Raw genomic sequence first — 22,907 nt, 5'->3', positions numbered from 1 at the left:
AAAAAAAAAAAAAAAAAAAAAAAAAAAAAAAAAAAAAAAAAGTGATAGAATTAGGGAAGATCCTGTGTCATTTGGTATCTCTTAGTCGCAGATAGTGATAGAATGAAAGAGGAATCTTTTATCATTGAGGAAAAGCCTCCAGTCATTGCCTTGGGCCTGGGGCTTGCTTGTTTGTATCCCTACTTCCTAAATCTCAAGTGTGCTTTTATTTCTGATGCACATACTTATGTAATTCTTGCGTGTTTGATTAGACCGGTACTAGTTTCGTGTATAGAGAGAGCGGGGTATATTTTTTTCGTGAGAATGGTCTCCAGTATACTGTATGTCACAAAACTAAGTCAAAAGGGAAGGAAAAACCCAAAACAATAGATGTTCAACGCCATGTTTTTCTGTGGCTTGTTTGGAGATCCCAGACATGCATGTGTTTCTGATGTATATGTGTGTGCTAAGGTGAAGGACCACATCTTTTAGTGGTTTATATCTGTTAGATGTGTACATGTAGCCACAACACATTTAAGATGTCTGCCTAGGATTCTTAGTCTGCATTAAGGCATTATAAGTGGTTGTGTTCTAATATAGTTATTTAGGTATTGAATCATTTTGGCCCAAATTGTCCCTTTTGGAAACTGGGTGAAAGTGATTGTTAGAATAGATGTGTAAGTGCCGCAGCGACACAGTGGGACTTTCCCCCCCTTCACCGACCCTATTTAGTGTGTGGCGGCTGGATGGGGGGGGTATACTTATAATTTTTTATGTTCTTTGCTTATTCATGGTTCGAGAACTCGAGCGAAACATGTGAAATGTTTTGCAGGTATTGCCAGGGGTTGAAATGAAACCGCTGGCGATTTTAAAAAATCCCATATTTCAACCTGGTATTGACAGGTTTTGACCATGTTTCATGGGAAATTTCGACTTGGTTCGACCATTTGGGTTGAACCATGTCCTATTTAAGTTATTCCAAACAGAAACCATTCACTGGTTTTAGTAGATTTCGACCTTCTCTTGTGCTTTTTTCCTCCCAAGTGTGGGAAACTTAGGGAAACAGTGGGGAATTTCATTTGTTGACTACCAAACTTGAATCTAAGGGTGATTAGTGCTTCCTCTACACAAGAAAGGCATCTTGGACAATAAAGGTAAGTCCCAACTTCCCAAAAAAATATATTTTTTTATATAATATGTTAGTAAATAGGGTAGAATCATGTAATTTTTTTATATGTTGCTTAAGAGGACCCAATATACGCATTCACGGTGGCCAAATTGTTTTTTGCATGTTAATGTTTTTTTTATTTTTTTTTATTTTCTGTTTTTTGAAATTCATTTACCTACAACATTTTTTTGAAAAAAAATGGGTTAATAGTTGGTCTTTGGTGTTCAACTTAATATATGTTGAACACCATCAGCCGATCTACAAATTGATGGTTTCAGTTTATTTTATTTTATTTTATTTTTTTGTTGTTGTTGTTATTTTTGTTTAAAATTTCAAAAATTCATTAAATATATTCTGAAATTATTTTAAAAAGGTAAATAATTACGAAAAAATTGTCTATTATTGTTTTGAAAATTCAAGAAATTTATTGAATGTATTACAAATGCATTTACAATCATGTTTGGAAGTTGATGTGATGTTTCTTAATTACTCATTATTTATTAATTAAATGATTATTTTCAAAATAGGGAAAAAAATATAATGCTTTGTTGGGAATTTGCAATTATCTTTTGTTACAATCCCAGATACCTTGTAATCAAACCAAAAGAAGAAAAAAGAGAGAAGAGAAGAGAGAAGAGAGAAGGGAGAGGTACAACAGAAGGAGACTCCCAAAAGATGAGAAGAGACTTGTGATCTTACTAGAATGGTTTGATCACATGTTTTCCTTAACCTTAATATTATTTCATAAGAATGAAAATACAAGAATACCCCTAAGACATAAAGAAGTAACCCTAACTAAAAATATTGGGCCGATAGAACAGAATTGACCCTATCGGTCCGGGGAACTAGCGCTGATAGGGATTAGCGTCAGTCTCAACACTCCCCCTCAAGCTGGAGCATACACATTATCCATGCTCAGCTTGGTACAACTATTACAAAAACTAGGAGCAAACAGAGACTTAGTGAACATATCGGCCAACTGATCTGACGAAGGAACAAAAAGGGTCTCAATCAGCTTCTTCAGAACAACATCACGAACAAAATGGCAGTCCACCTCTATGTGCTTGGTCCTCTCATGGAAGACCGGGTTGCTAGCAATGTACACCGCAACTTGGTTGTCACAATACATCTTTATAGGCTTGGTCACGGGAAATCCCAACTCCAAGAGTAGAAACCTAGCCACATCAATTCAGCAGTGGTATGAGCCATAGCTCTGTATTTTGCTTCTGCACTGGATCGGGCAATGGTAGTTTGCTTCTTACTATGCTAAGTGACCAAATGACCTCTAACAAATGTACAATAGCCCATAGTAGATCTCCGATCACTTGCAGAATCGGCCCAATCAACATTAGAATAACAACTTGTTCCATATGCCGATTAGGACGATAGATCAGCCCCTTTCCAGGAGCACCCTTTAGGTAGCGAAGAACATGGACAATAGCGCCCCAAATGAGCTTTCTGAGGAGGCTGCATGAACTGATTGAGTACTCCAACAGCATAGGAGATGTCCGGACGTGTCACAGTAAGATATGTCAACTTGCCGATCAAACTCTTGTATTGATGCACATCCTAGAGGGGTTCGCCATCATCAACCCCAAACTTCTGATGAGGATCCATAGGGATATCAACAGGTCTGGAAGCAAGCATACCAGTATCAGATAAAAGGTCCATCACATATTTCCTTTGAGATAGACTGATCCCTTTATTTCATCGGATCACCTCAATCCCAAGAAAATAATGAAGTTGACCCAAGTCCTTGGTTTGAAAGTGTTGTTGAAGAGAAGCTTTCACTTCAGAAATTCCTGCCTCATCATTACCAGTTAAGTATAATATCATCAACATTAACTACCAAGACAACTAGTTTATCACCTCTGCGACGAACAAAGACAGAATGATCAGAATAACACTGAGAAAATCCATAAGTAACTATGGTAGCACTAAACTTGTCAAACCATGCCGAGGGGATTGTTTAAGTCCATAGATAGCCTTGTGTAAGCGACACACACAACCTTTATTCTCCCCCTGAGCAACATAACCAGGAGGTTGCTCCATATGCACCTCTTTCTGTAGATCACCATACAAGAAGGCATTCTTGATGTCCAACTGAAACAAGGGTCAATCAAAGTTGACAGCAAGAGAAATAAGTAGACGAACAAAGTTCAGTCTAGCAACTGGGGAGAAGGTCTCAAAATAATCAACTCGATATGTCTGAGTATACTCCTTGGCAACCATACGGGCTTTTAACTGCTCAATAGAGCCATCAGAGTGATACTTAATAGTATACACCCAACGACACTTCACCAAATCCTTACCAGGAGGTAAATCTACCAGACTCTAGGTACCACGACTCAAGAGAGCATCCATTTCTACATCCATGGCAGCTTTCCATCCATGAATAGTTAGGGCATCATTATGGGTGCGGGGAATAGGGTTAGTAGAAAGTGACAAGGCAAGACCACGGATGGAAGAGGGAAGATGAGACAAGGAAACAAAGTTATCAATTGGATACACAACCATAGATTTTTGAGTGCAAGAACGTGTACCTTTCTTTTGAGCAATTGGTAAGTCATCAGGCGGAAAAGGAGGAGGAGCTTCACTAGAGAGAGGCGGCAGTGGAGGAAGTGAATCATTTGGAGTATTGGTTTCTCCACTTGGCTGTCCAACCTTCTTGTGTTGATAAATCTGTAGAGGAGGTGAGTCACTGGCACTGGGCACTGGGCACATCAAGGAAGGGTATAAGAGATGGAATGGGTGGAAGAGATGGAGAAGTCCACTCCATACCAGACTGGGACACCTGAGGAGAAAAGAATTTGAAGGTCACATCGGCACTAACAAAATTCTTGTGAGTAATGGGGTCATCGCACTTATACCTTTTTTGAGTACGTGAATAACCTAAAAAAATGCACTTAGTAGACCTAGGAGACAGTTTATCTACTTGCACATGCAAATTATGGACAAAAAACACAGCCAAAGACTCGGGGAGGAACATGAAAACTTGGCAAAGTAGTGAACAGAATAGAAAAAGGGGACCTATTTGAAAGCACTGAAGATGGCATGCGATTAATCAAGTGACATGCAGTTAAAACTCACAGGCCTCACATTCTAACTTAATCACAGACTTAAAACTAGGAAATAAAAGTTTCAACCTAGCTAAAGATAAATGTCCTAAATGACAATGCCATTGGAAAGGAGTCACATCCCCAACAGCAGTAGCAGAAGTAGTATGAGAACCACAGTTGAGATAATATAAACCATCTTTTTCACGCCCTCTACCAATCGTCTTCCTCGTGTGAAGATCCTGAAAAACACAGTAAGAGGGAAAGAAGGTTACTGAGCAATTTAATGAGCTAGTTAACTTGCTCACAGAACGAAGACTTAATGGGAATTGTGGAATATGTAACACAAGATAAATTCAGTGAGGATGTGGGTGATATAGTACCATGACCGAGAACAAGTGTAGAAACACCGTTGGCAAGAATAACAGATGTAGAACTGGTACTAAAAGAAAAAGTTTTAAAAAGTGATGACTTATCAGTCATATGGGCAGAAGCACCTGAATCAATGATCAAGGGGGTAGATGTAGTGGTAAAAAAGGCTGAGGTACCTGCATGAGCTAAGGTGGCAGCGGATGTAGACCCAGAAGATTTCAGCGCAAAACTGAGATTAGCAGGGAGGTTTTTGAAAAGCTTGAGATTTGATTACAGAGGCTCTGATACCATGTTACAATCCGAGATACCTTGTAATCAATCCAACAGAAGAAGAAAGAGAGAAGAGAAGAAGAAAAGAAGAGAGGAGAGAGGTACAACCGAAGGAGACTCCTGAAAGATGAGAAGAGACTTGCGATCTTACCAGAATGGTTTGATCGCAGGTTTTCCCTAACCTTAATATTATTTTATAAGAATAAAAATACAAGAATACCCTTAAGATAAAGAAGTAACCCTAACTAAAAATATTGGGCCGATAGGATAGAATGGACCCTATCGGTCCAGGGAACTAGCACGATAGGGATTATCATCAGTCTCAACATCTTTAATTGTTTTTATGAGTCATTATGGATGCATATATGTTTATAGTTGGTCTCTTTTTTGTTTGAACAATGTTTGTAGGGAGATTTTAAGTGTTGTATAATGACTAATAGAGGTGGGGACATTGCATGGCTGTATGGGAGACCCCTATCAGTTGATAAAGAGGAAGTCACAACATACCAAAAAAAATCATGTCTGGTGGGGCCACAAGATTAAAGTAGCATCTAGCTCGTGGGGACAGGAATGTGTTGGGCTCCCCTAATGTATCCAATAAGATCAAGAGGAGCATGTTGGAGCATTTAAAAGGAGGGTTGCAGAAGAGGAAGGAGAAGAGGGCAATTAGGGATGAATACTATGATGCTTGTCTTGAGTCATTACCAGAGTTGGGGGAGCAATATGGAACCTGACTTGGATGATGTATAGACGGCACAAGAGGGTGAACAATTGAGGACTTTTGTAGCAAGCAAAGTTCAGCTTGATATTGATGAGGAAAGACGGGTACAGAGGACTAGGGGAGCTGGTTCGTCTCGAGCGGTTGAAGAAGACCCTGAGCCACAGAGGAGGAGGAGGAGGAGGAGGAGTAGGAGTAGGAGGTTGAGACATAGAGAGCCAGATGTTCCATTGAGGAGGTCCTAGAGTGTGGGGGACCAAGCCTCTCCCCACCACCATCTTGTAACCGTAATGTTGAGGTTCTCCAATCTGATCCTGCACTGTATCGAAGGCAGGACTCGAAACAATTAAAATTGAAGCAAGTGTTGACCAATGTTAAGGGGGCAGTGGGGATGTTTTTCTCCAAGTGGGCTTTCTATCATAGCATTCCAGCCAATGTGACCACAGGGTCATATTACGAAAACATGCTGGATGAGATTGGTAGGGCTGGTTCAGGTGTGAAGGGGCCAACAACTTATGAGATGTACAATGTATATTTGCCAAAGCAGAAGAAATAGTTGGTAGATTACATCGAGGATCTGAAGCCAATGTGGGAGTATTATGGGGTGACCATGATGTGTGATGGATGGACTGGATCCACTAGACGGTCCATCAATTTCATGGTGAATTGTAATGGAAGGACAATCTTCTTAAAGTCAGTTGATGCATCCAGTGAGAAGAAAGATGCAAAATACATCTACAACATCTTGAAAGAGGTGCTAAAGGATGTTGGGGTCAAGAATGTGGTATAGATTGTCACTGATAATGGGAACAACTTCAAGAAAGCTGGGGAAAAGCTAATGAACAATCGAAGGTACCATCTATTTTGGACTTCTTGTGGAGCCCATTGTATAGATCTCATGTTAAAAGACATGGGAAGTTTGAAGATTGTAAAAAGTGTGGTAGAGAAAGAGAGGCAGGTGACCACATATGCGTACACCTATGGGTTTGCTCTGAACTTGTTAAGAACAAAATGTGGTGGAGACTTGGTGAGGCCAGAATTGACAAGGTTCGCGATGAATTATATCGCCTTGAAGAGCTTTGAGACAAAGAAGTCTGGATTGAGATCCATGTTTGCTTCTGAGGAGTTGTTTAATTGGGATGGATCTAACTCTCAGGGAGGAAAACCAGCCCAAGCCACTATTTCTAGTGAAAAATTCTATGAGGATCTCAAGAAAGTGGTGAAGATATTAGATCCGATTGTGAGCGTCTTGAAGTTGGTTGACTCACATAAGAAACCCACCTTACCAATCATATGAGAAGCCATTGAAATGATGAAGATGGAGGTGGAAGCGGTGTAACGAAAGGGTAACAAGAAGTTCCTTGCCGTAATCAAGGACCGCTGGGAGAGGCAGCTCACGCATCCTTTATATAAGGCTGGTTAGTTTTACTTTATTCGCCTTACTTGAACTTGTTAATACTGATATATAGTTTTGCTCACCCAATATTCACCTTATCTATTTTCAACTTATTACCTAAACCCCAAATATCAATACAAGCATAGGCTTGGCTTGAGAACTGATCTCATAGATGTAGTTCACACTGTAGTGGAGAAGATTGAGTAAAACCCAACCGCATAGAATGCCATCAACACGGAGGTGAGTGTTGACGTTATTAATTGATGCAATTATTAACCTAGGATATGAACATTAAGTTGCTAACATTAGTACCAACGTACAGATAAAAGCCTTTAGGGATGGAACTGGGAGTTTTGGCCACTCGAGATAGCATTGCTGCTGGGTGGTCTAATGATCTTGTTCTTTTCTTTCATATTCAGCTATGCACCATCATAGAAACCCACCTAATAGTCTCTTTTTGTTTTATGCAGCTAAATGGTGGGTGCAATATGGAAGAGACTCACCCAACTTGTCCAAAGTAACAATTAAAGTGTGCTGGAATATTCAGCTATGCACCATCATAGAAACCCACCTAATAGCCACTGGTGTAAGCACAATGGGAGTACTTTCAACCTCATACATTCCAAGAGACGGAACGGATTGGGTGCTGCACGGCTGTCGGACTTGGTCTATGTGCTCTATAATATGAGATTGAAAGAAGAGCACATACGCCTTGGCATGGAGAATGATACTACCCCAATCGAGCTTGCTGATATCTTCCAATTTGAGTCAGATGATGAAGATCCCCTTTATGAGTGGGTTAGAGATCGAGGTGAGCCACTTTTATATGAGGTTGGTGGTCGGCCTAGCAGTCAAATTGCTTGAGGAATGGGTGTTGATGTGGAAGAATATATGTCAGAAGAGGGGAGAATTCACGCTGAGTCACCACTTCTATTTGAGGCCCACCCTGTTGGAATTGAAGAAGAGTATTTGTCCCCTTCATTGGATTCCACTCGGTCCCCTGACCAGACAAGGTGATGATGATGATGATGATGATGTTGATGTTGATGATGATTATGATGGTAGTGTTGATGGGGATGGTGGATATAACGACGATGATAGATTAACTGCCATACGAGCTGAAGTGGATAGATTAGCTACAAAACAAAGTGACAATTCAACAACCATCTCCAGTCAGATTCACAAGGGAGACTGAGTTCGCTCATGCTACACAAGATGAACATCATGGTTCCCGACAACTGAGAGGCTATAGTCAAGGATTAAAGTATCGGTATCGGTAGGCATATCGGTCAGCTAAATTTAAGATACGTATCGGAGGATATCGTATTGTATCGTATCGTATTAGAGATGCACTAAGATATACTAAAGATCAAGGATTAAAGTATCGGTATCGGTCGGCTAAATTCAAGATACATATCGGAGGGGTATCGTATCGCATTGGAGATACTTTAAACTATGGCTATAGTAGAGGACCACGCAAAAGGTTTTGGCCTCATGATGAGAAAGCTCAGATGGGCCAAAGCATGGATATATCCAGTTTGTCTTCTACAATAGAATCCATGAGTTTGGGACAGGGTGGAGGATCTGGGCATTGGCATGCACCAAAATTCATTGACTCAAGCCCTAGACCAGTACATCATGGTGATAGTGGCTTTGAGAGTGCCAGATCAACTGCATCGCATTATGGGTATCCGGGACAATATGGTGTATATGCCGATGGACCATCCTTCGAGAGCATCGGTTCGTTTAGCGTCCCTACTATTGATTTTCTCGGAGTTACCATCTCACAAGGACAGTATAATCTCCAGCCTCATATAGCAACTTCATTACAATTATTCCCAGATGGTCCTCTGACAAAAAATCAAGTTCAGCAATTTCTTGGGATAGTCAATTATATGACAAAGTTTCTACCTTAGCAGATCAAGCACACTTCTCTGCTTCACCAGCTTTTGCGAAAAAAGGCTCCTCTTTGGTCGTCTGATCACACTACAGCAGTTCAAGCTCTAAAGAAACTCTCTAAAAATCTCCTCTCTCCAGATTCCTTCCACTGGAAAAAGAATTTTACAAATAGATGCAAGTGACACTCACTGGGGTGCCGTTCTTCTTGAAGAACAAAATTCAGTCACAAAAAGAACTTTTTGTGGTTATAAAAGTGGATTTTTCAAGCCCTCTGAAGCTCACTATCATTCCACCTTTAATGAGATCCTCGCAGTCAAGCGTGGTATTGAAAAATTCCAGTTGCATCTCATTGTCCACAAATTCCTTGTCAAACTCGACATGTCAAGCTTCCCCCGAATGCTTGAATTCCGGTAAAAGATTCTTCCTCAAGCACAACTTCTCCGATGGGCTCAGTGGTTCTCCCAATGGTCATTTGATGTCAAACATATCAAAGGAAAAGAAAATATTTTGGCAGACTTTCTCTCCCGCCCTAACTCAACCTTTGCGATCATACCCTTTTTCCTATGACTCCTGGAGCCTCAACCTCCCATTCTCACCCCCCACCACCAGGCCATAACCTTTGCTGCTCTCTCCCACCAAACCTCCTATATGAGATACTACAAGATCTAACTCTGACAAAAGTTATTTCTTACAGTAAAATCTCATCATTCCAACTCCTTAAAGTTTCTCTTTGCCGAGAAGGATTACCTTTCCCTGGACTTTCATTTCATCCGAACTACCCTTTCCTTACCTTGTTCACCTTCACTACCTTACATGAACTACAAGACCTTCCCCTAATTTACAAATGTATATTTTGGCACCTCTGGTCAGTCCACACTATTGCCCTAAGCCTTCCCCTAAGCACTATCCATTGGTTTACCACCCGTTGGATGTTTCCCAGCCGAGGCGTTCCTAGACCCAACCTCACCATCCTCACCTTCCTACAGCTTTTTGCCACCATAAACCATTGGTTCAATCTCTTCTCCCATCTACCAGACACTATAGAAGAGCACCCAAACCAACACCATATTACCATCCTTTTCCACCGGCCACCGAGGATTAAAATATCAGTATCGATTTCTGTATCGATCGGCCAAAATTAAGATATATATCGGAGGGTATCGTATCGTATTGGAGATACGCTAAGATAAGCTAAAGATACACACATAAATGGATAGGAAATATTCTTTTAAACACTTTTGCATAAAGAATTTGTTAAAAAAAGCTATTAATAACATGTATTATGCATAAACACTAAATTGAGGGTATTGCACTAAGAATTCAAGGTTTGTAGTTGTCCCATAAATGTAAAATCCTTGTTCCCAGCCTTGATTTCCACTTTAGTTAGAGAGAAATATGGGTGGTAGCAACTTTACAACAAAACCCCTCAAAAAATCGTGTTTTTCTGAAAAATTACCCATCTTGGCCATTATATGACCGTAGCACACTGTATCGGTACATATCGATACTCACCAATACGTATTGATCGATACATACCGATACGTACAAATCGATACGTACAAATCGATATATACCGATACTCATCGATACGTACCGATACATATCGAAATGTACATTTCACCTCGATTTTATATTTTTCATAGTCGTATCGTTGCATATCGTATCGTATCGATATGTATTGGTGGTGTATTGATGCTTATCAGTATGTATCGTAGGATATACATCGATATGAAAGGATTTTAAAAATTTCATGTATCATATCGGTGTGTATCGTATCGGTCAGCTAAATTTAAGATACGTATCGGAGGGTATCGTATCGATATTGAAGATACTTTAAACCATGCCGGCCACCGCTCATCCATCAGACCATTAAAGACCAACCCTGCCATTATATTCATTACAATCCTGATTTTCACGTGATCAATGTCAGGCCCTATGACCTCTTTACCACTTGGGTTCAACACAGAAATGAATGGAGATATTTCTTGGCTACCATGTGTGCTGCTAATGACATTTCCCCAAGTCAAGTTCCAGCCCCACTTCTCCTCCGCCTTGATACTGCATGGGAACTTCATCAAATAGGCAGACTCACTGATCCACGTATTAACCATCTACTCGATGCCTACAATGGCTAGTTAATCGATGCTGCCAGCTATTACCCAGCCAGTAGCTCTGACAGTACTGATTGCAGTTAGTGGTTGGTCCCATATAATTATATGATCTTATCATCTTGGGATTGATGTTTGTTTAAAGTTTTGTCTTCTTGTAAGGAGAATCCAATGTATTATCTCCTCGTGCTTAGCGTCCTTGTGCTTTGTACATAGTTACTGTATGCATTGGATCCACAGTGGATCCACTGTTGTACTGTTGTTATTGCTTGTAATTGCTCTATAAATAGAGCCTTATAATCTTAATAAAGACAGAGGTAGGTGTTTGAACATCTGTGGTTTCCAAAAGAAAAAAAGAAATGGTATCAAAGCCAGCAATTCCCTTCCCCTTCTCCTGCTAAACTCCTTCTCTGGCTATCGCCTTCTTTCGGATTGAACCTGTTTTAGATAAGGATACAGTCTAGGCCACGCCCTTTTGCAAGTAATCCCTGCTTATGGTTCCTTCTGGTAGAAAAAGACCCTTGAACGTGGTGGGCTTTCAGGCTAAGGATGCCGTTCAGTGCCCTTTTTGGCTCGGGTTGCTCTGCAGATAGGTACTATGATCAGGGGGTCTTGATCGGCCTCGACTAGCTCCTTACCTAGTATAGTTTCTTCGATGGATGGTGATGGTTCAGACTTGGATCAAACCCTACTTTTTATTGAAACATTATGACTTCACCCTCTTCTTCTCTCTTTTCTTCTCCTCGACGCTCTTCGTCTTCTCGTTCTTCATCCTCCTCCTCTTTAGATTATCGGTATGAACTCTCTTATGTCCTTGATGATCAAGTTCTTCCTGTTACCCCTACACCACTTTTGAATCCTTACACTGTCTTCCCAAAAACCCCAACTCCTTCAAAATGGACAACTCTTCTTAAACCTAGGAAGAATCCTCCTCTGAAAGAATTGGTTCAAGCCTCTCTCTTTGATCAATTCCAAGTCCCAGCTACTGAAGTAGAACAACTCTTCACTCTCGAGATACCTCTGGAATTAATCCCTCAGTGGATCCAGCAAGGCTATACTCATCTCCATCTTGGAGCCATTAAGTTTGCTCTTTCTTTTCATGGCAAAAAAGGACTTCCCGTCGTTTCCCGCATAGCCCTCCTTGACAGTCGATTTTTGCGGTATCAACATGCCGTAATCGATACTGTTCAGATAACCTTGAACGCAGGGACAGTGTTTTTGACTCTGTATCCTAACTTCAACATCCCACTGTCAGATCCTCTTCTCCCCTCTGCTCTTAAATTTCAGATCCAAATTACTGCTCTTCCACAACATGCTAATGCTAAGGCTGCTACTTTACATTACCAGATGGCCTATCGATTGCAAAGTCATGCTTTTGATCTCCTTACTGGCCATACAGAAGATGCTTTTGTTCATCACAATGGACTCTAACTAAGTCCCTTGCTGTACCTATGTCCCACGACGGATCTCAAGAGATGAACTCCTTCGTCTCCTCCCTTCTTCTTGGGTTACAGCCTATGAACAACAGGTTGCTCAGTCTCAGCCACAAGCCCCTCCAGACCCTGTCCAGTCTACAGATCCAGAATATGTCAGACATCCTAATGGTGAGGCAGAAATCCGGTTTCCTCTTCCAAGACCTCAACCCCGTCCTTCTCCTTTCCCAACCTCTTTTGGTATGATTCAAGAAAAAATTCCTATTAAATCTTTTGATTCCACGGGAGACCCAATCTATTTCTTCCAAGATCCCGTTACTGGTCATAAATATTTTGACCTTTGTGACTGTGATGCTTGTCTACAAGATTCAGAGGATGATATGCCTCCTCCACGACGTTCTTCCGGACGAAAGTCTTCCCAACAACTTTTACGAGAACGTTATGACTCAGGAGACTCCTCTGTCGGTCCCCTCAGTGATGATTCCAAATACCCTTTCTTTGTCAAATATGGAAAATAGGTCATCACCACCAAATCTTCTCCCTCTACCTGCAAGTCTCCACTAAAACCAGATTTTCCTCCTCCAATCATTCCTCCCTGTTGCATGTACACACCAGGATCTTCTTCCTCTTCCCCCCTCAAGAATTTTCCAGATCCCAATGACTCTAGCCTAGATGTTCATAGTATTCGCCATATTTGGAAAGTAAAACCTTCAATCCGTGCTACGGGTCAATCTTTAGAAATTTCTCTTGCAGAAGCAGCTTTGAATTGGCAGGCAGAAAATGCTACGGTCCAGAACCAGTATCTTGAAAGAATTCTGGCCCACACACAACAAACCCATGGTACAATAACTCATCATGATCATCTCTTACAGTCTCTTCGCAGAGAAATTGATCAGGTGCATGCAGATACCTCTGCTGCTTTTGCCATTATTGGACAAAAAGAAAAGCATCTCAGGTACCTTGAAGCCCAACTTCAAAGTTTACAACGGCCACAACCTTCTTTTGCAACAAGCAGACAGCAACCACTTCCAGTTACAGTTCCAAGTATTGTTCCACAAGATCCATTTACTATATACACCTCTCCTGCTCCGCCAGTTTCTCTTCTCCACGGACTTTCCCTATTGAAGAACTCAAAGAACTCCAACGACAACAACGTTCAATTCCTAAAAGGACTAGAGCTACTAGAGGTAGATCTCGTGGTAGACTTCCTCCAGCATGGACATCTACTACAACTCTGATGGATCTCAGTGATGATTGATTATGAAGAAGAATATGCAGATGCCCTACCAGCACCTCCTCCCTTTACATCCTATCCTATGCCCGTTCCTTACCCAGCACCGCCACCTCCAGTACCAATTCCACCACCTAATCCTCAGCCTGCACCTGCACCAGCTACAACCCCTGCAAATACTCAACCACCTAAATCTATCCATACTATTGTTACCCCCTCAGAAAATGCTTTCTGAGTACCTTACAAACCTTACCATTACAGATCCTCTTCCCTCATTTATGAATGATGGTCCTCGTCCTACTGCTCCTCATGTTGCCGAAATGGATGACGACCCTGAAATTCATAATCCTGAGGATCCACCTAGACCAAATCCTATTCCACCCACACCTTATACTCCATACCAAAACCAGGACCCTAAACAATATTTTACCCTTGATGATATACCTGTACCTAAATGGGCATCCAGAATTACAGATTTTCACACATGGATCAATGCAGAATTACTTCATGAAGGCGCTTCCACCGTCACAGTCTTGTCTAAATTTGTTGCAAGACTCCAAGGAAAACTCAGAGAATGGTATTTAACTCTTGGCCCTTACAGACAACTCCAACTTGTCCAACTCATAGAGAGCCAGTTTATTACCACTCTCTATTAGGAATTTCTTGGCCCAATTTCAAATGATTTATTAAAGGCCCGTGATGAATTCCTTCAAATGAAGTGTTGCTCATTAAACAGATCAGATCTTGACAAACATTTCTCAAGGATGACTGATCGTTTCCATAAGATTGGTGGTATTGATGATGAAAATCTCAAACAAGTCTTCTTGAATTCTCTTCCAGACCCCTTGGTGCAGATACACAGCAGTTATTGAGAAACCAGAACATTCTTCTCGCCTCATGTACTATTGGTTCACTTTACAGCTATGCTCTTACTGCCCTTGATAAACTTTGCAACATCAAAAAGGTTTGGAAAGATTTGCAAGACAGATCTGATAAAGTCTCCTCTGCCTGTGATATATCTTACCTCAAGATCAAGTGTAAAGGTGACAGGTCCTGTGATTGTTCTACTAAGAAGTCTTCTCACTACAGAAAGTTCCCTCCTTTCTCTCAGAAAAGAAAACTTACAAAGAAGTTCTCCTTCCGTTCCCCGAAGTTCAAGAAAAAATGGAGATTTCTTTGAAAAAAGCAATTCAAAGGAAAGCACAAGTCTACTTCTTGCTATATCTGTGAAAAAGGACATTTTGCAAAAACTTGTCCCCTATCTCGCAAAAAAGACAAGGTCATGCATATGCTATCTTCTCTTCACGATTATAGTCTCATTCGAACAGGAGGGTTCTACAGGTGATGGGTCATCTTTTGTTGACATTGTCTTTGAGTATCCATCCCAACCTTCTATGCCATACCCACAACCAATGATTGTGACTAACCAATTCCCTAGGTTGGGATACGTAGCTAATGTTGATGATGAATCTTATAAAAGAGCAGTGAGAGACTACGAAGATGATTGGGCCTAGAATATGTTATGAGATGCATGTCTCTCATTTAGAGGAGTGGCTACGGCATCTGCAGTGGTACGCAGCTCGTGGGATGGAACCGCCTAGACACTTTACTTGGAATTGAGTCACTACTTTCGAGTGTTGAGTAATTGATTTACTACTGTTGAGTGTTGATAGATAACCATTGATGATGTAATATTTTTATTTATTTTGGATCTATGTCTTATGTTTTGATGTAGATTGTAGACTATAGATAGTCATTATGTAGTGTAGTTTCAAATTTTAAGTCAACAAGTCAGCGTAATGATTATCGAACCTTTGGTTCACCACACAAGTAAAACTTTGTGTTTTTTTTTTTTTAACTAATAATGGGAATGTGTTAGAAATGTTTAAAATAGGATGTACACAAAAAATCAGACAAAAAAAATGTTTGGGGGTTGAAACCTAAGTTTCCACCATATCGGGAAAAATTCCTCAGTATCCTCGAAATTTCCCAGGTTTTGACCAAAATTTTGCTCTCCTCAGGGGTCGAAACTTGGTCGAAACCCTATATTGTGAACCTTGTGCTTATTATAAATAAAGGGCTTGTGTGATATGTTAGATCATTCAAGAATTCTTCCCATTCATGCTGTTAACATGATATTAGAGCCTAACTGACCTAGGGTTTTCAGCATTCTTCCCCCCCATAGGGCAGCACTAATGAGGTGATTTATACGAATCTAGGTGCTGTCCTACACATCACCTCAATGTCTTAAAAGGCCAAAACTTTGCAAGAATCGATTAGGGTTCTTTCCCTCTTTGCGATTTTTTATTCTTCCCTTCTTGGAGTTTGTTTCTTCCCACTTTTAAGAACAAATCTCCACCTATTGAAAATCAAGTACAACAACCTGGAATGACTTATCACTATTTGCAAGATTGATATCTATCTTCACCAGTGATTTCCCAAAAATTAGGGTTTTCTCCAAAAACCCTATTCCCATAGATTTTTGGGTCCTCTCCTTTAGACTCAGTTGAGATTTGGAGGAGACCTTCATTACCCCTATAGGGGACTTCGACCAGCCTTGTGGCCCTATCTGCCAAGGTTGTGTGTGTGATCCTTATTTTGAAAATATAGAGTTTTCTTCACAACCCTAATTTTTCTATCTCACCAGTTCTTCATTAGAATTAGATAATTTTTAGAGGAGTGCTTTATTACCCTTATATGGCAATTCGATCCTAGTTTGGGCTCTTTCTGACTGTTGATTTTGAAGTTTTGGTATTTCTCTTCTTATTGTCGATTTCTCCCTAGTACCATCATGTCTGAAGTAACTACTGCAACCTCAATATCTCATTGGCAAGGTCGCAATGAATATATACCTTTTGGTGTTTGCTTTGTGAAATTGGAGGGAACTAATTACCTCATCTGGTCTAGAACTACCAGTCTCACTATAGCTGGCAGTGATCTTACTAGACATATCACAAGCAAATCAAAGAACCTCTCTGAAGTGGGTACCCCTGAGGACAAATGGATCACCAATGACTAGCTGGTAATGTCTTTTTAGATCAACTCTATTGATCAGTCTATTTCTAGAGGATTCTTGTTGTGAGAAACTGCTTCTTAGATCTGGGTTGTTGCTAAGGAAACCTATGGACACATAGGGAATGGTGCTTAAGTATTTGATCTTCACAAGTTCGTATCAATACTCAACAGGACCTCTCTGTGTCCAAGTATTATGCTGAATTTCGAACTCTGTGGTATGAGCTTGATCACTTTGCAGACTTTCATCCTTCCAGTGCTGAAGACATTGCTCCCTATACAAAACATGTGGACAGAATTAGGGTGTATGATTTCTTGGTTAGGTTGGATGTTGAGTATGATTAGATTCGTGTCCAAGTACTTAACCGATCTCCCTTCCTTACTTTGGAACAGGCCTTTGCACTGGTTCACTCGGTGGAGTGTCGTTGAAACAATATGCTTTATCCTATCACTACTGAGAAATCAGCCCCACAAACTGGTTCCACTAAATATGAGGGAGCAACCTGTACTAATGAAACTAGCAAGGAGGTGGTGAAATGTGAACATTGCAACAAGCCATACAATACCAAAGCAACATGTTGGAAACTTCATGGGAAACCGGATAACTTTGAAGCCAAGTGTGCTCGTGGTAAATCCAAGAACAAGGCTCATTAGAGTGAAACTGTGACACACCATCTACAATTGATACTACTCTCCCAGGAGGAACTCCAGGCTTTTAATTGTATGCTGAAGGCTTCCAATTCACCAGATCCTACCAATTCAGTCCCTTCAGGTTCCAACTTTTCCCATTCAGGTATCTTGTTTTCTGGTCAGTTTGCATCAGTAGTCTCCAGTCCTTAGATCATCGACTCTGGTGACACTAATCATATGACCGGTTCTTCCAACCTTTTTCACTAATATTTACCCACCTCAGGTAGAGAGAAAGTTAGGGTCGCAGATGGCACCCTATCTTCTGTCTCTGGAAAGGGTTCTATTCAGTGTTCTCATCTCACAATGAATTCAGTTTTACATATCCCTAATTTTGCTACTAGCCTACTACCTATTAGTAGCCTTACTAGGGACTTAAACTGTAAAATATCCTTTTTTCCTTCCCATTGCATTTTTCAGAATTTGGTGATGGGGACGATGATTGGATGTGGTAAGGTGTATGGTGATCTCTATTTGCTTGATGATGGTTGTCTTCCTACAATTGATGTTTTTATTACTCCTTATCAACTACACTCTCTTCCCTCTGATCTGCAACAATGGCATTGTCGTTTAGGACACCTTCCACTTAGGACATTATCTCTTATTTCTGCAATTAGTTAAGCAATGTAATAGGGAAGATTTTTTTTTAAGCTTATACCCTAGCTAAACAAACTCATTCCAGTTATATTCAATCTTCCATTTGGTTCACTCTGATATTTGGGGTCCCGTCTCGCTGAACATTTATTTCTGGCAAACGGTGGTTTTGTCTTACACTGATTGTTCTCACACACAATGTGGGTGTATATGATGCAACACGAGTGAGGGTGTTCAGTTGTTTTCAGCGATTCCATAAAATGATTCAGATACAGTTCAATGCTACTCTGAAAATTCTTCGAAGTGATTATGGAACCAGTTACATGGCTTGCTGATCATGGGATTATACATCAGAATCGCTGTGTTGGTACTCCAGCTCAGAATGGAGTGGTTGAATGCAAGAACCGACATTTACTAGACATTGCCTACGCAATGATGTTCGCCAGACAGGTCCCATCTCAGATATTGGAGTTATGTTGTCCTCACTGCTGCTTACTTGATCAACCACATGCCAACCCGAGTTCTTGATTTCTGACCTCCTGTTGATGTTCTAAAAGGAGATTCATCTTTCCTGGTTCTTCCAAAAATTTATGGGTGTGCTTGTTATGCTCGAGATCATCACTGGCTAGGGAAATTGGAACCTCATAGCATCAAGTGTATCTTTCTGGGTTATTTGCTTACACAGAAAGCATACAAATGTTACCATCCTCTTACTCGACATACTATAATCATTATGGATTTTGTGTTTTATGAGCCTGTTGGCTACTACTTGCCGCCTGTTCAGGAGGAGTCAGGTATTGATAGTGAAGAGGTGACTCTGGATCTGCTAAATCTACTTGCTTCACCAGTGTAGCCACCATTCTTCTTTGAAGAGAGTGGGACAAACATTGATGTTCTAGCTCAGGGGGAGATGATTCCTGTCTAACATACTATTGGAGAATTTCAGAGGCAAATCGATAATTCCAGTCTTCAGGTGTATCGTAAGGGTGACGCCAGAAACAAGCAACTTCAAACCACCACCACTATTACAACACCTTTGCACATCCCTTCGCTAGCTCTGGATCCAAAGCCTACTGAGCGTAACACTCCATCATGTACAACTCCTCCTGACCAACTTATTATTAGGACTTGTACTCAACACCCCATATCCTATGTTGTCTCTTATGGTTCCCTTACTCCCTCCTATCGAGCATTTGTGTCCTCCCTTTCTTCTGTTCGTGATCACTAGAATTGGTAGGAAGCTTTTGTAGATGGAAAATGGAAGGCAATAATGGTAGAAGAAATGGGAGCCCTAAAAAAGAATAATACATGAGAACTTGTTACTCTTTCTCATGGAAACAGACTGGTTGGGTGTAAATGGGTGTTTGTGGTAAAGCAAAAACTAGATTGCTCAGTGGATAGGTACAAAGCTAGGTTGGTGGCTAGAAGGTTCACTCAAAAATATGGAATTGACTACCAAGAGGCATTTGCACTGGTTGCTAAGCTGACTTCTGTGCGAGTTTTACTCTCATGTGCTATAAATTTGGGATGGGATCTCCAACAGATTTAATGAAGTGTACATGGATATTCCACTAGGATTTTTCAGTAAAGGAACTCAAGGCAAGTCTGCAAATTGAGGCGTGCTCTTTATGAGCTGAAACAGTCACCTTGGGCATGGTTTGTAAGGTTTCACAAGGCAATGATCTTTGTGGGGTACATGCAGAGCAATGCTAACCACACATTGTTTATAAGGTCTGGTGATAGAGTTACTATGCTCATTGTCTATATGGATGACATTGTGGTAATAGAAAATGAAAATGTTGAGATTGGTCATCTTAAAAGCATTATTGGTCGAGAGTTTGAGATAAAAGATCTTGGAAAACTAAGGTACTTTCTTAGGATTGAAGTTGCTCGGTCTTCTAAATGCATCTGTTTTTTTTAGAGGAAGTACATCCTTGATCTATTATCTGATACTTGATTTTGGTTGTCACCTTTTGTATACTCCTGTGGAAGCTAATACTCGACTCAAGGAAAAGGAGGGTGAACCGGGGGACAAAGGCAATTATCAACAGTTGGTTGGAAAGCTGATCTATCTCTTCCACACACGATCTAATATTGCATTGTTGTTAGCTTGGTAATCCAATTTATGCATAATCCCTATTCCTCCCACATGGGGCAGTTATACGTATCTTGAGGTACTTAAAGTCAGCTCCAGAAAAGGGATCCTTTTATCTCCTCATGATCATTTCAGAGTTGAAGCCTATACATATGTTGATTGGGCTGGTTCTTTTGACAGATTGTCCATATTAGGTTATTGCACCTTTGTGGATGGGAATCTTGTCACCTGGTGCAGCAAGAAGTAGAATGTGGTCACTAGGTCCAGTGCTGAAGTAGAGTTTTGTGCTATGGCATGGGGGATTTATGAGTTGTTGTGGTTACACACGTTGTTGGATGATATTGGTGTACTTGGTCATCCTCCTATGATGATCTACTGTGATAACAAGGCTGCTATTAGTATTGCTCATAATCCTGTGCAACATGACCATACCTAACATGTGGAGATTGACAGACACTTCATCAAAGAGAAGTTGGATGTTGGTTTGGCTTGTATTCCCTTTGTGAAGTTTGATGACCAGTTAGCTGATGTGTTCACTAAAGAGTTAATCATGTTATCCTTGTTTAGTCAAGTTAGGCATGTGTGATATATATGCGTCAACTTGAGGGGGAGTGCTAGAATAGCTGTATAAATGCCGCTGGGGCACAATGGTACTTCCCCCTCTCCACCAACCCTATTTAGTGTGGGGTGGTTGGATTGGTGGATATACTTATAATTTTTAATTTTTTGCGCTTATTATAAAAAAAAGGGCTTGTGTGCTCTGTAAGATCATTCAAGCATTCTCCCCACTAACGTTGTTAACAATGATAGTAATACAGACCTCAATTCCTACATGTATGTTTGGTCCATCACTTTTGTGTTGCTTTGACATGTTGAATTGTCAGCTATTTTCCTAAAAAAAAAAAAAAAAAAAAAAAAAAAGAGCAACAAAAGATCTTTTAATTGGAATTGTGGTATACTGCAATCTAAACTCTTATCATAATGGAGATAAGAAACAAGATTTGCTGGTAGAGCTCCTATGGGTTATGATCATGTTGTTGATAGTAAATGGAATGTTGGTGAAGCCCATGCATCTATTGTAGTTACTTGGGCAAGGTGTTAGAATATCTGGTCTGTAAGTGCTGTTTTTAGCTCGATTTGATTCTAGGATGGGTCAAGTAGGTGATGGAGGGCCTTAGAGAAGAAGGGGAAGATCAGAGTAGTAGGGGGGAGAGGAGGGGGAGAAGGGAACACGCACTCTCACAGAGCACAAAACCAATTCACCATTAAGCTATTCAAATCACTTTAACTTGTCCATTGCTTATAGCCAGTATATAGGGAAAATAAAGACATAAAATAAAAAAGTAACTAGCATAAACTGGGAAACAATCCTAAAAGGAAAGACATAAACCAACTAACTCCTACTAACAATCCTTCGTTCAAGTCTGTAAAACAAAATATGTGAAAAGAAAAACAAAATAAGCTACCGATTTATTTCTAACCCTTGTTGGACCAAAACCCTAGGCTGTACAGGTTCTTCTTGGCTCTTGGCTTCTAAAGCCGGTCATGCTGGTCTAACAAGGTAAGTGCAACCGTGTCTACATCAACTCTCCTCCTATGAAAAGAACTTGACTATGTCGAGTTAGGAAAAGGACCCAAGAGACCATCTGAAGGAATACGCTGAATGAGGAACGATCTCACCATCTTCTTGAGCTTAATTTTGGGGAGATCTTTGGCAGGATGGAACTTCATAGTCTTGTTGTCATACTTGAAAGCATAGGTGTTGGCATAGCCCCAATGCTGTACTTTATGGTAAAAAAAACCACGATCAACTGAGAAGGATATGGCACACCTTCGAGGGAGGAAGTCATATTGGACTGTATCCTTAAATCCACTAATGGAATATGTGACTAGACACTTATCTGTGATCTTGAGATTAGTGTTGTTTACCCAAGTAACCTTGTAGGGGTTTGGATGTGGCTATGTCTTCAATCCTAGCTTACAAATAGTGTCTTCAGAGACAACATTAGTGTGACTACCTCCATCAATGACCAAGGTTAACAATTGGTCATTGTACTTTACACGGGTCTGGAAAATACTATTGCAATGCCAATCTTCATCTTCAATGACTTTTCACGTGGTCAACACATGACGAATGATAGGAAAAGGATGTGGGCTCCTCATCACTGGGAGTGTCGTGGACTTCATTTGACGCATGCTCTTTACTTAAATCAACTGTTCAGAACCAAGTTTCTCTTTGGGAATATTAGGTATAGGAGGATCCATATCATTAAAAGCAACCAAACGGCTGGGACATTGAGCATTGATATGTCTGAATTCGTTGTACGAGTAGCACTGAACTATAAAATTTGTTGCCTCAGAAGGTTTATTTGAACCACGCTGATGGGGAAAGTATGGACTAGTAGGCCGTGAAGATGACATGTCAGAAGCATGTCAAGGTGGAGAATACGACTGGCTAGGTTGTGAAGATGCCATAGATGAAGCATTAGCTTCTTGTTTTGCTGAATGAATTTTCCTGGGTAGAAGGCTGCTGCTGAATGGAACTAGGACACCTAAGAAAAGCATCTATAAAAGTTCTGAGATTGTATGGGCGTTTCAGACTTTCCTCAACCTGGAACTTTACTTGTACGACATCTTCCATTATAGACAGTCGATTGGATGCAAGGGCAACACTAATTTGAGGGTGCAAACCATTGTGGAACTGTGCCACTAAAACTTATTCATCCCACTCAAAATCAGAATGAGTGGCAAATAATAGAACCTGGAAACATACTCTTTAACTGTCATATTTTCTTATTTCAACTGTCTAAACCTGAGGTGCATGCATTGCTTGTAATCCATAGGCAAAAATCTCCAGTTTATAACTTTATGCATTTCAGCCAAAGTAGT

At 40.5% G+C, this 22,907-nt stretch overlaps 1 protein-coding gene across 1 annotated transcript in view; it reads left to right on the top strand.

Annotated features, from left to right (window-relative positions):
• Positions 1 to 22,907, top strand: part of LOC122094115 (26S proteasome non-ATPase regulatory subunit 13 homolog B-like) — a 105,722-nt gene that overhangs the window by 61,686 nt on the left and 21,129 nt on the right. The gene's annotated exons all lie outside the window — the stretch shown is intronic.

Source organism: Macadamia integrifolia, chromosome 11 (assembly GCF_013358625.1).
Source record: "Macadamia integrifolia cultivar HAES 741 chromosome 11, SCU_Mint_v3, whole genome shotgun sequence".
In the NCBI taxonomy this organism is placed as follows: Eukaryota; Viridiplantae; Streptophyta; class Magnoliopsida; order Proteales; family Proteaceae; genus Macadamia; species Macadamia integrifolia.
This window is presented reverse-complemented; position numbering and strand designations above follow the sequence as displayed.